Source organism: Larus michahellis, chromosome 1, assembly GCF_964199755.1.
Source record: "Larus michahellis chromosome 1, bLarMic1.1, whole genome shotgun sequence".
NCBI lineage: Eukaryota > Metazoa > Chordata > Aves > Charadriiformes > Laridae > Larus > Larus michahellis.
The window spans coordinates 31072870-31088077 of NC_133896.1; the positions used below are offsets into that span (position 1 = coordinate 31072870).

The 15208-nt window shown below is 36.2% G+C and overlaps 1 long non-coding RNA gene across 1 annotated transcript; it reads left to right on the plus strand.

Moving 5' to 3' along the window:
- The first annotated feature begins 2520 nt into the window (after window positions 1–2520).
- Window positions 2521–13693, plus strand: LOC141751343 (uncharacterized). Its single transcript, XR_012589967.1, has 4 exons — window positions 2521–2622; window positions 2876–2925; window positions 10405–10491; window positions 13377–13693. It is a non-coding gene; the product is annotated as an uncharacterized LOC141751343 (long non-coding RNA).
- Window positions 13694–15208: the final 1515 nt, after the last annotated feature.

Here is a 15208-nt window from a genome sequence, read left to right on the forward strand (position 1 = left end):
ACATATATGATGATACGATTAATTATGTCTATCTAGAACTGTTTGAAAGGAGGTTTTCAGTCTTAGAGAGCTTTCCGCATATTTGTTATATAGAGGCATGTATCATAGACTCACAGAATAGTTTGTGTTGGAAGAGACATTTAAAGGTCATCTAGTCCAGCTCCCCCTGCATGTCCAACTAGATCAGGTTGCTCAGAGCCCCATCCAACCTGACCTTGAATGATTCCAGTTCTCCAATGTTCTCTTATGAAGAGGGAGACTTTCCATATAAACCCATTCTAAAGGAGACATTTAAAAGAAAGACAAAAGATGCAACCTAACTCTGGGGTACCTAATTCAAGGAACATACTGGCTAGCCTGTAGTAAATGTCCAACTTTTAGATGGCTAAAGTTAGCTGAAAAGAATCCAGTAAGGAGAATGCTCTCTCAGATTGCTCAATAAATGCTATCTCCTGTCAATGGTTTATTACATGAAGGAGAGCCTTTCCCTACAGCTTTAGGATTTTACTTTCGACGTCTCTCAACACTCTCTCCATAAATATTTTAGATGAGGTATATTTTTATTTCACAGTCTACCAGTCACTTTTTCTGTAGTTTTGCCACCATAAACCTGTACCGGAAGTAAGAAAAAAGGTTTCTTACCATTTTAGTAGTGAGGTTCTACAAGTAACAGAGTCAAAACACAAATTGGTTACAAAACAGGGCTGATCATTATATCAAAATCATTGCATGGTATGGTTGCAACTGACAGTCCAGGAGGGCCTCTGGCAGTTCTGATTTTATGTACGCATAGTGTTAGGAGAGGTATTTATACTCCCTACCACTAGGTACAGCATGTCTTAGTCTAGGTTTATTGCCTTATAAAGGTAACAGAATAAAAGAATATCTCCCAGAGAAACCTAATTTATGACCTCAGAATTCTCCTTTGCAGCAGGATTTCCTTTTTTAATAGGAATTTCAGGAAATTAGTCCACGGTTACACTACATGTAAAAGCCTACAACTAGGTGGTGTGGAATCTTCACTAAGAAAATAGTAATTCATTATTTTTCACAGACACTGATGTGAAAACAAGATGCTGGTTCCAGTGAGATGATACAGCAAACAAATTTTTAAATTGACTGAGACGTCCTGTGAGAATCAGGTTCTTGATACTCTGGTCTATAGGAAACTGACTTAATTACTAATTCAAAGTTTTAAAAGTTTAAACTTTCCCCCCTCCGCCCCATTTTCTCTCCTGGGCTCTCCCAGTGAACAATTTAAATATGCTATTAGGCTGAAGATTGAGTCAGATTTACTGATACGCTTCTTAATCATACATAATCCCATGGAATTGTTTTATTACAGCACAGAAAAGACAGCATTTTTCCAGGCATGTCATAGTTTTAGATGTAGATGTGATTTACCCTATAGTGAAGCCTATGATAAAGAAGTGACATTTTATGCAGTTGTATTTAAAGACCTACTACGTAGTTTGAGATTTTAATATTCTTTTTTCATTGTTTGGACTAATCTTTCGTTAGTTTGTCTACACATCTTGCTTTGCTTCTATAATGAGACCAGCAGGGCTAAAATGCCGTTTCTTAATTACAACACTGGATTTTTTTCATTTGGTAGTTTATAAAGTTAATATCATGCCAATAAACTCATCGACCAAACCAGACAGGATTAAAGTTCTGTTGTAACTCAACAATAAAATCTTTCATAGACCTCCCTTCAAAGCCCACAGTTTTGCTTAGGTTCACTAGGATTTTGCAAATGAAATTTTGATTCTGACCTTGCATAGGACAAAGGTTTTCTCCATGAAGGTTTTAACAAATCCATCTCAACATTTCAGCTCTGACCTTCTCTCACAGTGTAAGAAAGAACATTTGAAAAAATGTTAAGCAAATACCACGTGAAAATATGGGTGGTTTTTTAGCTCCAACAGGCAGAAAGTTGGATCTTTGACTTTTTGGAATGACTTTGTCTAGGACAGTTAATGAAGCTCAGATGAGGCTCTCCAGCTGAATTAGATACAAAGACAAGAATTTTAAAAATCTTTTTTTTGCTTGACAGCATGCCTGTAAAATAGTAGTAAAATTCTTTGCTCTATTTCTGTGCTCAAAAGCTCTGTTGTCAGGCTCTTATTACAGGTAGTAAACCACCTGGTTGTAATCAAGACATCTGAATTGGTGTTATGGTATGTCTTTTTGTCCTCAATTTTGTTCCGTGATCGTATGAATGTACTCTTAGAACAGAATAGAGGAAAGAACGTGAAAGTGTTGGAAAAAATATGCTGCCAAAGGAGTTGCACAGACAAATAAAAACCTTAAACATTCTGTTTGTGAAAAGTGGCATGAAGAATCTCAGTACGAAGTGCTGCTATTTCTCATAATTTTAACTAATTTGTGGATTTTTACTTTTTCTAGGTTTGAAGATTTAACAACTTTAACAACTCCATTTAACAGCTCAGATGAGTACTAGCACTTGAATGTCACTGATCTTTGGCATAGTTTGGCATCTTTCCTGTTATGTCAGCCCTCTCACTTCAGCATGAGCTAAGAGACTCTCTTGCTACTGAACAAACAGGCCAAGCTCACTGTAATTGCAAAGGACATAAGAGTGCGTGTTTGGGAGAAGAGGTAAAACTTTTGCAGCTTTTCATGCCAAAAGAAATCTCCTTTGTGTGAATTCAGTGTCACTGGCAAAAAAACCTGTCTGAAACAAGGCTTCTTACTCATGTAACATGTTCTTCTGGTGTGAAGGAATAATTTCCAACTAAACATCTTACAGAAAGCTGCTTACTGATGCTGCTAAGCATATTTTTTGAGAACAAGTTCTTCTAATTGCCAAAAAGACTTCAGTTCCAAACATTTCTACCGTGTTTCTAACCAGCAGGCAAGACATACACTGATGGCTAGAGGACGTATGAATCAAATCCTGAGGTGAGTTACAGCCTTGTATAATGTTCCTGAAATTAATCGGTCTTCGCAGGTATTAGATCAAATGTAAAGTATAGTTTTGTATATACTATCTGTTAACCAGATTTCTGTTTCTGTTTACTTTCCATCAGAATAAAAAAAGAATCAAAAGGTACAGTCAGATTAATTACAAGCTATGAAGTAGTCTTGCTCCACTGATTGTACCTGAATTTATTGTGTTAGCAGTGTACAGGACACTTACTTCAAAATTAGCTTTTCAAAAGCAGAACTTACCTGAATGAAGTCATGCTTGAGTTCCGATGCTTTTGAGAGTTATTGCAAAGTATAATCCCTCATAACTATATTCCTACTGAAAATAGTCTTCACTCAGAACTATTTTCTTTTCATAAATGCATGACATTTTTCTCAGATTGCATTAATATCTTTAGAACTACAGTAAGAGAAAAGCAAAAGTAGCTGAGATTAAAGTGCCTCTGACAACTTAAGTACTATCTTCCCCTCCCGAGAAAAGCTTTATGCCTGTAAATGTCGCATCTTACACTTAAGTAACAGAAAAAAAAAGAAAGCATTCTGCATTTTTATTCTGCTATCTTACTTCCTGTACTGCGGATACCTCGTAACACTTCAACAAATGGAAGACCAATGGAAAGATATACTTTGATTTTGGCAAATTTGGGATCTGGACCTTTGTACATAGCTGGTTTTATCACCCAATTGGTCTAGTCCTCCTCTTTGAAAAGGATGACATCCCAGACTTAGATTTTTTTTTTTTTTGAGAGAGGAAAAATACCACAAAATCTCAAAACGCAATGTATAAACATTCTCAGGAAGTGTAATATTTTCAGTTATTTCACTTTCCCGCTGTTTTGCGTTTTACTTTGAGAATAGTTTTTTAATGGATCCCAAGTGTTATGTAAATTTAGCTGACCAAAACCCACCACAGAGAAACAAATGTTTCTTACTTATATAAAAATATACATAGGCAAGTATACATACATATATTTATATATGTACAATAATTTCATTTGCATTGAACTTCATTTGTGATCCTTTGTGTACCATTGTTAAGTTTGCTCTGCCAATACTAACAGAACTATTTTAAATAACACAGTGGAAAATGTCAGCTTTTCCACCACTAGACTATGTATTAATTAGCATTGTGGATAAAAAACTGTTGGTTGCTGGACTGTTATTTATTTATTTTGAGAGATACTTGCCATGTTTGAAGGAAAATCAAATGAAAAAAATGATGGCTAAAGCTCTGAAATTAAATTAAGCTTTGCTAAGATGTTAAAACTAAGTTGAATACATAGAAAAATAAGAATGAAATCATGAAAGTTGGTGTGTGAAACCTCTTCTAGTGACTGCACCCCGTTGACCTCAAATTGTACATCAAAATTACTGGATTAGAACTCTTTACGTGAAGAATAGTGAAATCCTCAGGATTTATTCTTTTTTAAAGTTACTTTGAATTTGCATAAATGTTTCAATCCAAACAGTTTGTCTAAACTGCTGAGTGTCCTTAATTTTTAAATTAATTCTAAAATGTTTGTCGTTTCCTTGACCAGCTCCATTAAGGAAGTTTGAATACACCTGGCTACTGTTACCAGTCCTTTTGGTGAATAAGATGAATGCAAGTAATTAAAATTGTTCACATAAAAAGAATTCGGCTCAGAGTTTGGACCAAGTTAAGAAAAAAATTTCTGAAGTACAAAATTTCTTAAGTACAATAGTGCAGTTATAGAGGTATGTGAAGTGGTAAAAAAAAGTACTAAAACCAGGGAGTTAGAGGGTAGTTTTTCAAATTGGTATTTTTCCTCTTCAAAGATATCTGCTAGAAAGGGAAGGTGATGATGTCCATAGACAATGCTAGCAGTGACCTAAGGAGGGAGAAAAAGCAGCAGAAATAAATTGGTGTAAAAAAATCAGCATGATACGAGAGTTTCTATTCAGAAACAACATATAAGCTTCTGGTATTATTAGTAACATCTGGCAGAGCTTAGCAAAGTTAAGACTCAGGAAGAAAAGATGAAGCTAAAAATGATTGTGGAACTCATTGACATTTAAAGATATACAGTATATGAGGCTGCAGAAAAATATCTAGAGCACAGACTTTTGAACTTAGATATTGACCATGAACGCATGGCAGAGGAAGAAATAGTTAGAAGACTAATAGTTCAAGAACAAATTTGCTGGACTGAAGTGATAGGACCAGAAGAAAAAAAGAAAAGAAAAAACCCCAAAACAACAAAAGCCCGGTGGAGAAAAGAGATAATGGAGACAATAAGGAATCAGAGCACAGGGAGGAAAGATCAAAAGACAGAATCATTTGCAGACAGAATGAGAAAGAGATGAGAGATAATTGAGCTCCACACGGATAGGAAGCAGTGACCACAAAGGAAGACAATCAAAAGGCATATTGCCAAAGCAAATTCAGGGAACAGAAGAGTTTTGCTGTCTGTCAGATGGTATCTGGGAAGAGAACAGTTCAGTCAGAACAAAATGGCTCTCAGACAGTGTTCCCTCTTACAAAACTTTAGTTCAAATGCTAGAAGACAATGCTAATGACATACTTCACATCAGAACTAGTGTCTCTGGCAGATTCCTATTGAAATGGGTGAAAAGAGTGAAGTTCATGCATTCAAATACACTTCTATAATGCAGAAGAAGTTTAGTAGAGTGCAGTATGCATAGAGGCACACACCACAGATTTTTAGTGGTTGGGGGCAATGACTTTCCACTGAAACCAATTATACAAACAGAAAAAAACTAATCCGAAGTTCAGATGGTCATCCATTGACTTTTATGGGTCTCTGGAAAAGCATGCAAGAACTAGTCTCACAAGAAGAACTTTATGATAGGAATATTGTGTGGCATCCACAGAAAGGGAACTTATCAAAAGACAGAGAGACAAATGTAATAGCAGCTGGCTTTAGGATTGTGGGTTGTTCATAGATGAGAAGAATTCTAAACTAAGGAATGATGTTAAATTGAATGAAGCCATGTAGAATTTGTTGCTGATTTCCCAGGTCCTTTTGCTTTCTTTGTACTTCTCATAACCTTTAAGTATTGTCTACTGTTGCAGGTAAACATGAAAAGAGTAATGAGCTACTAGTCTTATCCAGCATGGCAAATAGCCATATTCCTAGTACAGACTTTTTACTAAAGTAACAGATTTATTCAAGTTGCCACGTAAAACAAAAGAGGGGATAATGTATTTTCTTCTTTGAAATGTAGTAACAAAAAGGGTCATAAAAAATGTTTGTAAGCTGAAAGAAACACACCCCATCTTTCATTTTCAGATTCAACAGCCTTATACAGTTGAATCCATCCAGATGATTGAACCAACAAAAAACCAAAACATTTAACAAAATATGTTTCTTTTAAAACAGAAGTGTTTGATGTTTTCTATTATCACCGGGACACTGAAGTAAAACCAACAGTTTTAGTGCTACTCCCCCAGTCTAAAAAAACCCACAACACAATTCCTTTTGTGGATTACACAGAATATTCAAATAGACTGTAGATACCTCTTTTCATATTCATAATCCTATACTGGATGCTGTTGATTTGTCTAAATTCTATTTTTCTTTAGACAAAATTGAGGATTTTCTATGAATTTGAACACAAAGATACAGACAACAGTTTGGAAGGGTTAAGCTTAGCACACGGGATTTTGCTTCAGTGAACCTTTTAATATTCACATAATATTTAGCATCACATTTGTTAGAGCATCTTACACAGAGAAAGGTATCCAAAAGGACATACTTCTGCTGAAGGTGACGAGTCATCTAATTACGTCCTTTAGAAAGAAAAGAAAGTCCTTCAGGGGTGGCTACACCAGCCTAACTTTGATATTCTAAGGCCTGCCTGGAAGAGGCTTTGTTTCTCTGTTGACTGTAAAGAAAACTCAGCAAGAGTAGCAAACCAAGAAAACCAGCCACTGTCACTAATCTCTTTTGAGTTAAAACATATTGATTCAAAACTTTGTCATGCAGTGTTTGTTCACTAGTCAAAGCCTAAAATGAGTACCGGAGCAATTCAGCTACAGAATTCACACACAACTTTCACTGGACATCAAGCTAACAGAGAGAGCAATCCTATCCACGCTAGAGAAGGGAAAAAGGAAACAATTCCTAGAATCTTTCCAATCAGGCAGTTAGTCTCTTAGTCCTCTAGCTAATAAGCTACTCTCTGCATGAACCCTCTGTCTGAGCTGGAAGCCTTTTAAATCTGCCGGTTGGAAAACAGGCTCTCATGAAGTTTCTCACCTCCGGCACCTATTTGTCTTGGCAAACAGGGCCAGCTGCCCTTCTGGGTCTTTAAAGGACTACCTGGCCTCTTACAGTCTTCCCAGTGTAAACCATTCCAGTGGAGTACAGATGTTTTAATACCTGAGCAGAGGATTCACCTAGTGCAGAAACTACGCTGTGCTTGCACAATTCTTTCTATAGCTCTCCTTCATGTAGAATATAGCAAGGAGATTTACCATAAACTTTCAAACCTGTAGATGTTCAGCATATTAGAAAAAATAGTTAAAACATGTCATCTGTTCTCAGTCAAAGCAAAATCTGAGCAGCATAAAAATAACTTTAAAAACATCTTTCTGCTCCTTCTGACACCTCTGAAAAGGTTGAGCACAAAATTAGACCTCCATGTTATTTATACAGCACTCTGAAGCATGCTGGATGCTTTGTAGATCAAGTGCAATGACACTTCCTCTGACTTTAGAAGAGAGTCTAATTTTAAACTCATTGCAAGTTATGAGAGCTGAATAAGGGGAGAAGGAGGGAGGGAGGAAAAATGTTACACTAATATTAAAAAATAAAAAGACCCATGATTTCAAATTTTCCTGCTCACAGTTTTTGTTGTAGTTTGTTTTCCACACACTTTCCTCCAGGCCAAAGGTTAAAAAAGTGCCCTCTATATTATCTTCATCCGTGTTTTTGTGGGATCCCAAATTGGCATTTTTCTCCCTTTTGGGCAGTTATCCAAAATAACAACCTTTCAGTCCCTACTTATATATTGGCAGAGAATCAGCTCACTTGAAAAACAATCTGAGGTGTGTATATAGAGACATAAGAAGGAAGGAACATGCCATACAGGGAAAAATGCTCGCTGTTTGTCTTAGTTTGAATTCCTTAACAAATGGCACAACCAGAAACACATACTGGAAACACATGCAAAACCATAAAGACTTAGATTGTCCTTTTTCTAATTAATAGTTTTGTAATATTTACGGCATTGACAAGAATTGTTACAATGGGCATCATTGTACTACCAGAGCAAAAGCTGTCCACAAAGTACTAGGACACAGACGTAGAAAACGTAGCAAGATTTTTTAAGTGTAACCCCTTACACTCAGCATTCAATGCACTCAGTTGCTGAATTGACGTAGTCAGTATGTGTCATCAAACAGCTCTTGTTTTTTTCAGGGGAGTTGTGACCCTGATGGTCGGCTCAGTCACTCTCACTCTCTCATCTGCAGAGATTTAGCTACTTTCCTGTGTCTTGGTCTACATATCTCATTATTTGCTTTCATCAGAGATCTGTGGCTTTCATTTATTCATAACAAACAGGTATAAATCTTACATTTCATGGGGTAGAGTTATCCTTTAATTATTGGTATAAGCATTATTTCTAATGCACAATGGAGTTAAACAGTTTATAGTATATTTACGTAAAGTTATGAATAATAATATGGAGCAATAGGGTGCCATGTTGAAGTAATTGGAACAATGGAATTACCTACTTTATACTGAGTATTTTTTCTACTGTTAAAATGTTATACCACTGTATGTTTGGTACTCACTTCAACTTGTAATCTCCATTCAACACATGCACACTCAGCATGGACCTGCTTACTATCGATTGTGATCACATTAGAGCTCACAGGCTTTAACATCACATCTGTGTTGATCTTTATACCTCGTCAGCTGTTCTTACTCCTCTTTTGACTCTTGGCTGGTAATAAGAATTCAGTCCGGCAGACACTTTTTAATATAAGTGGTCCTTACAATGTGTAACAACTGAGAAAAACAGAAGATTCCTCCTCTGCTAACCAAACCAAATGATCTGGAAGAGATACTCCTTATTGCTGTAGAGACCCACTGAGATCAGTTCTAGCTCTTTCTACTTAATTCGTAATTTAAATGGCACTATGTCACATGAGCAGGTACAGGCAGGTACAAAGTTGATGTTGGCATGTCCGCCATTAAGAAGGACCTGACCAGCTTGGGGCCCTGGTAAATGCTCTGTGCTGGTGATGTACGCCTCTGTGCCTGCTGTTCACTGACGAGGTAGGTGACTATCACTGTCAGCTCAATCAAATTCCCATCAAGAAAGAAAGTGTAGGAATACTGCCCAACTGCATTAATGTGTAAGGTATATATTTTGTTGCGAAAGGTAGAGTGAATCATGAGCTAGTGTTTTGAGTCTTACATTTAATATGTGACAATTTGCATGCCTGTAGTGTTACTACATATCTGTATCAAATTCTGAGAAGACTGGATGTCCAAAAGACCAACCGTATATACACGATATAACAATCTGCAATATCACCTTTATATTCAACAACACAGATTTCTGTCTTCTGCATAGACAGAGAACAGTTGACTGTGGTTGAAAATGAGAAAACTCTGATACTTGTTAAACTTACTAAAATATCTTGATATGTGCTCCCAGAAGAACATTTAAAAGCAAAAAAAAAAGTCTTTTTTATGTATTTTAATATCTTAAAGAAACTTTCTCCCCTCGTCCCCCTCACCCCTCCTCAGGGAAGGCTTTCCAAGTCTTTTATAAAGACCTGAAAATTAAAATAGTTTGATCTAGGAACTCCGTAGTTGTGTCTCCTTGGACTTTCAGTTTGATGTGCCTCATGTTTTAATTTCCATTTCACTCCCTTAGTTAGACTACTGTCTATAATGTTCTTCTGTGTTTTCTCTTCATTTAGTGTAACAGGTGCCAAGACCTTACTTATATCACAGGAAAGGAAATCTGGTGGTGGAGTAGAATGTGCATACTAATATCTAAAAATTTCCTCCTCCCCCAATATTGCTCTAATTATATTTCACAGGTCAGTTTTGGAAAAAGGAGGAAAAGGGAGTGGAACACTTTACTCTAGTATAGATTTTACCTTTAAAAAAATTAACACTACAATAAAGGAAGGAAATTTCTGCCTTTAACGATGAGATTAAGCTATGAGAAGAGCACGAATTATTTTTGTTCTTTTACCTCTCAACACATTTCGGCTGACAGAAAAGTTTAATCTTTCCAGTCTTCTTTCTAATATAGACATGAATTTTATGAGTCTTGAATTGTAAGATTAGAATGACCTTTGACCGTAGAAAAACTGTAATGTAAGTGACTAATCAGTATTCATTCAACTTTGTTATACATACCTATTGCTATGATACTACTTGCCGTTTGAGAAGAATTGATATTCATGCAATGTAATTTAATTGTTATTTATTTCATACACAGAGATTGCAGCATTACCCAGAACACAGTGACTTTAATTGAACCATTTGCAAATGTCACCATTTACTAAGGACATGCCAGGAGATAAAGGTGAATGCATGATAGATGAGCAGATATAAAGGTGCTTAATTTCCTGTCAAACTGCACTAAAAAGTCCATATAAGTCCCTTCTACCCACTCATCACTTTTGTCTGAACTTACACCATTGATAGTTTAAAGACCTACCTCCTTATTCAAAAATGTAACTCACCCTTTCAACTCTTCTTTTCAATTTCCTTCTGCTTCTCATTTTGATATTCGCTTTGCTACAAAAAGACAGGTATCAGCCTTTTGAAGAAAGATCTTGACATGAGTCAAACATACTGAAAAATGAAACACATTAATCGGTTAGAAAGACATTAATTTATACTAGCTTTATTGCAGACAGTGAGAAAAGATAAATGTCTATTTCATATGAACTTAAAAACCTCACATGTGGCTCCAAGCATTTTTCTTAGAATAAAGACTAGACTTACTTGAACTGTAGGCGATATCAACTTAACAGTTGACAGTGATAGAATTTTCTAGGTTTGTAGTACTAAAAAAGTCAGCTTGCTTTTAAATTGAATAAAATACCCCCAGAAAAAGGAAGTATGTCCTTAGTTTTCTGTAGCATACCATTTGGGTTTTTTTGTTCTGGAGGGAAAGGTTTTACTAGTTAGCAACCTAACTGACAGTATATTGCTTTCTACTACCTCTTCACAGATCATACTCATGTTTGAGTGCATTTGATATTTGAAATTACTCACCATAAGAAATCCCAATTCATATCTTCATTGTTGTAATTTGTATTTCAATAGTCCCATAAGTGAAGAAAGAGATTTGCATGGAACTTTCTTTTTTTTTTTAAAAAAAAAAAAAAAAAAAAGTTTTCCACTGGAAAAGTATCACTTTGGTTGAAATGAAACTTTCATTAGAAACCAGGACCACCTGTGTGAGGAGCAGGAGTAATTTGCCCCACATGTCATCACAGTGCTAATCTGTGATATTTAGGTTCAGTTCCTCAAGAGTGAGTTAAGTTTTCCAACTTCCCAAGAAAAAAAAGTCATATGTAGGTTTTCATCTTATTATGCAATAGGCATAAAAAATTAAATGAGAAAATGTATTGCCTTTTCCATTTTCTGCTTGCTATCAAATTTAGGGCACCAGGCTGTGAGAAGCTGTATAAGCAAAAAGTGAAAGTCGGTTCAAGTCTTCAAGAGCTCTCAGTCAAACATTATTCTGAAACAACAGCAAAAGAAGATTCTGTCCAAAGTCATTTAAACATCAGCTTTAGTTAAATGAGAAAGTAAACATTAGTCTGTTTTCTGGTGCAGTAAAGTGAGACAAGAAGGAGAAATCAAGTGACTTGATGAGACCGAAGAAAGATGATGAAATCAGATGAAATGAGAGAATATAGTGAATTGGGCATTAAGCCTAGAACTTTTAACAAACAATTCAATGACGAAAACATAATTCTCTACATTCATTATACATGAGTAAGTTACTGAAAGTATTTTCTAGCTGAAGTTCAAACTGCTTTAGTTGGACAAGAAACTTATGTTTGATACGTTTCTCTTTCTGACTCAATGAACACAAATTACTGTACATGTATTTGCCATTATTAATTTTGAAATCACCATCTATGTGTTTTCTTTAACATTTGCAGAAAATACTTCTTTTTTTTGCTTCAGCAAACATTTCCAGTAGTGTACTCAGCTGAGAGAATATCCATAAAAAATGAACGAATGGAGGTGAGAACACAGCTCAAACAAATTATTAAACCTTGAATCCTTCCCTCTCTGAATATTTGAGTGAAACCTTGATTGAAACATTTCAGATTGAAAGAAAATGCGTTTACTCTTAGAAAATATTAGTGGTACAAAGGGATATCCGTTTTTGTGGATTACAGCTTCACATATTCAAGCATTGCTGCAAACATGCTTGATCTATTCACATCATTTTAGGTCAGCAATGAAGGAACACCGCAATCTCCAAGTGCTAAAAACAGAAACTCCAACCAAATGTATGCTAAAAAGCAGCCATGCCTGCATGAGAATAATACATAAAAGTTGATAGTTAAAATCTCTCTTTTGCCCGTGGTGTAATTTGTGTTCTGAATAGAGGTCATATGTGTCCTGTAAATTTGCCCATATTCTCCTGGGTGCACATTGTAACAAGCACGGCAATTGAGTATTTAAATATAAGTCAAATGTAAGGTTTTAATTGGATACAAACTGGAAGAAAAAAAAAATCACTCACTATTTCTAGCTCCTTAATGTAACTAGGAACAAGATTCAGAGTAAACAAATCTGCAAGAGGAAGAGAAGACTTTCAGGCTTTACAAGTTGAAGTAGGTTCCTATTTACACTCATTTTCCTTCACAGGTGAGAAAGATTAGGATTCACAAGCAAACAGAACCCAGTGATTGGACTGAAAGAAAGCAGCCTTTAATAGCAGCTATTTAGAATAAGGCTATGTGACATCTTGTACAGATATGGTATTGTAAAGTGAGGCAAGGGGAGGTAATGTTCATTCCTATTAAGTTAGTTATTTAAAACTTGTGGTCTGATGCTTTCTAGTCATCCCTTCATTTATGTCTCATGCTTCTGTGTGGCCTAATAGGCCCTGATAATTTAATTTTTTTTCTTCATGAATTCATAAACCCTAACACAGAATTCAAAGGGGGTTTGTATTTATAATATTATATACCTGCCAAGGATACTAAGCAACAGTCTTGTTTAAACAGGATAATCGTATGGGAAATGATTTCGGCTAATACACTTCTATGACTCTTCATAATAGATTAATGAGAAATGCTATTCAGCAGACCCTGCTTTCAGATTTGCCAAATGTGAATCTTTAATTTAAAGTGTGTGGGTGTTACTTTTCTCTGATTGCTTAAATCCCCCATCACGTGCCACTACATAACCTTGTTACTGCTTCTTGCTTTCCAGCAGCAACTTGATGCCAGCCAACTTGTGATGAGACAAACTCCAGGAGAATTTTAAGTATTCAGAACACTATCCAAGCCTGAACTCATCTAGAACACCACGAGCTACAATTAAACTAATTAAACTCCTGCAACTTGGCATTTTAAATTATTGCAATTGGGTAGAAACCTTTAGCTGAATGACGAGGTGTATGACACAATGCCTTCTCTTTCACTAACTGCAGTTTATATTGGCAAGATTTTAATGAGCTGATAAACTTGTTCTCCAGCACTATCCAACAAATGATGCTGTACTTACAAGTCCATAAGCTAGTATAACCAGTAAGAAAAAAAGCCATTAAATCCATTACATATTTTTCTTCTACATATATTGCATGCAAATAAGACCAACTAGAGAACATTCTGTTAAACGGTGATATCTACTGGGGCAAAACTATAATTATTTTTTTCCTTTCCAATATCTTCTTAAAGTTACATATGTAAGAAAAATATAGAGATGTTAGTTGTGCTGTTTAAGTCTTGAATAAACTGGAGATCTCTTTCTAATTGTTAGGAAGTAAAAGAATGCAAGAAAAGTACAAGTCGAAATCAAAGCCAATACCAGGCATTCATAGCACTGGTACAGTGCACTGGTAAGGTACAGACCCTTTCTCAATCAGCCTTATACTCTGTGGCAGTCTCCCAAACGCTCTCACTGTATTAGTTATTTTTTTTCTTCCTTAAAATACTCATCAATCCTATCCCACTCGCCCCCAACATGTTCACATCTCCATTATAGCTCATAGCTGAACAGGCTTATTAGTATACAGTTTCTGAAGACTTTGAAAGTGTGAACTGACTGTTTAGCACGATATAAGTGGTGTGCCAAAAGCCTGAAGCATCAGCTCTGAAAGTACAGGCTGCTTCAGTGATCACATGCAGAGTCCCAGATGCTGTGTCTATGTTACTATGTAGAGCAGCCCTCAGCGTAGCCTCAAGGCCAGAAGAGCTGCCCATCTACCTTGTTTGTTTGTCGAATCACCCCAAAGGCTAGCTCTGGGGCAAACCCGCTGGTATTCCTGGAAGGTGACAGGAATTTGCAATGAACCCAATCCATAGGCAACAACATTTGTACGTAGCCTTCAGCTATTCTATTTGCCATTTCAGTGACATCAAGTAGGGAAAAAAGAAAATAGTCTGCAGATTATTCCTTCAAGGTGCCCTCAGGTTCTTCCTAAGAGGACTTAAAATGTTTGCTGTTGTGAGGTCAAAAGGGATTTCTGGCAGCCTTAGTTTAGGTTGCAGATAAAAGATATAATGGATTCCCAGCAAATCTCAAGTTTTCACATTAGGTACAGTATAGAAGTATCCACAGAGTAGATGCTTCTGAAATAGTAAAATATTTCACTACTGTTTAAAAATGTTATTTTTTTGAAAAGCATGGTCACATGATCCAAAGACTGAATGGTTATCAATCCATTGATCGTGCCTATATTCCTGGCCAGATAAACTATAGTGCAAAGTTAACTTCAACCTTTAACAACTTTTGAAACATGATGAGGGTAGCCTAAGCTCATACATTTTATTTCACAAGTAGGACAAGATAGGAGCATGCATGGATGACTGCAGCAGCTCATACAATTCATTAAAGTGTAGTAACTTGTTTGAATTCCTTGCTCACCCACGAAGTTACTGGAGCAAGGAACATACTTGTGGCAGCTGGGCAGCTGGGTGCTCCACTTCTGTTTTTGCCTCTCTCTAACCTGAAGTGATGTGACTGTAGTCACTTTTCTCCCCGTCTCACCCTGTATCTTCTCTCACAAGAGAAAAGCAACCGGATTACAGTATATTGTTTCC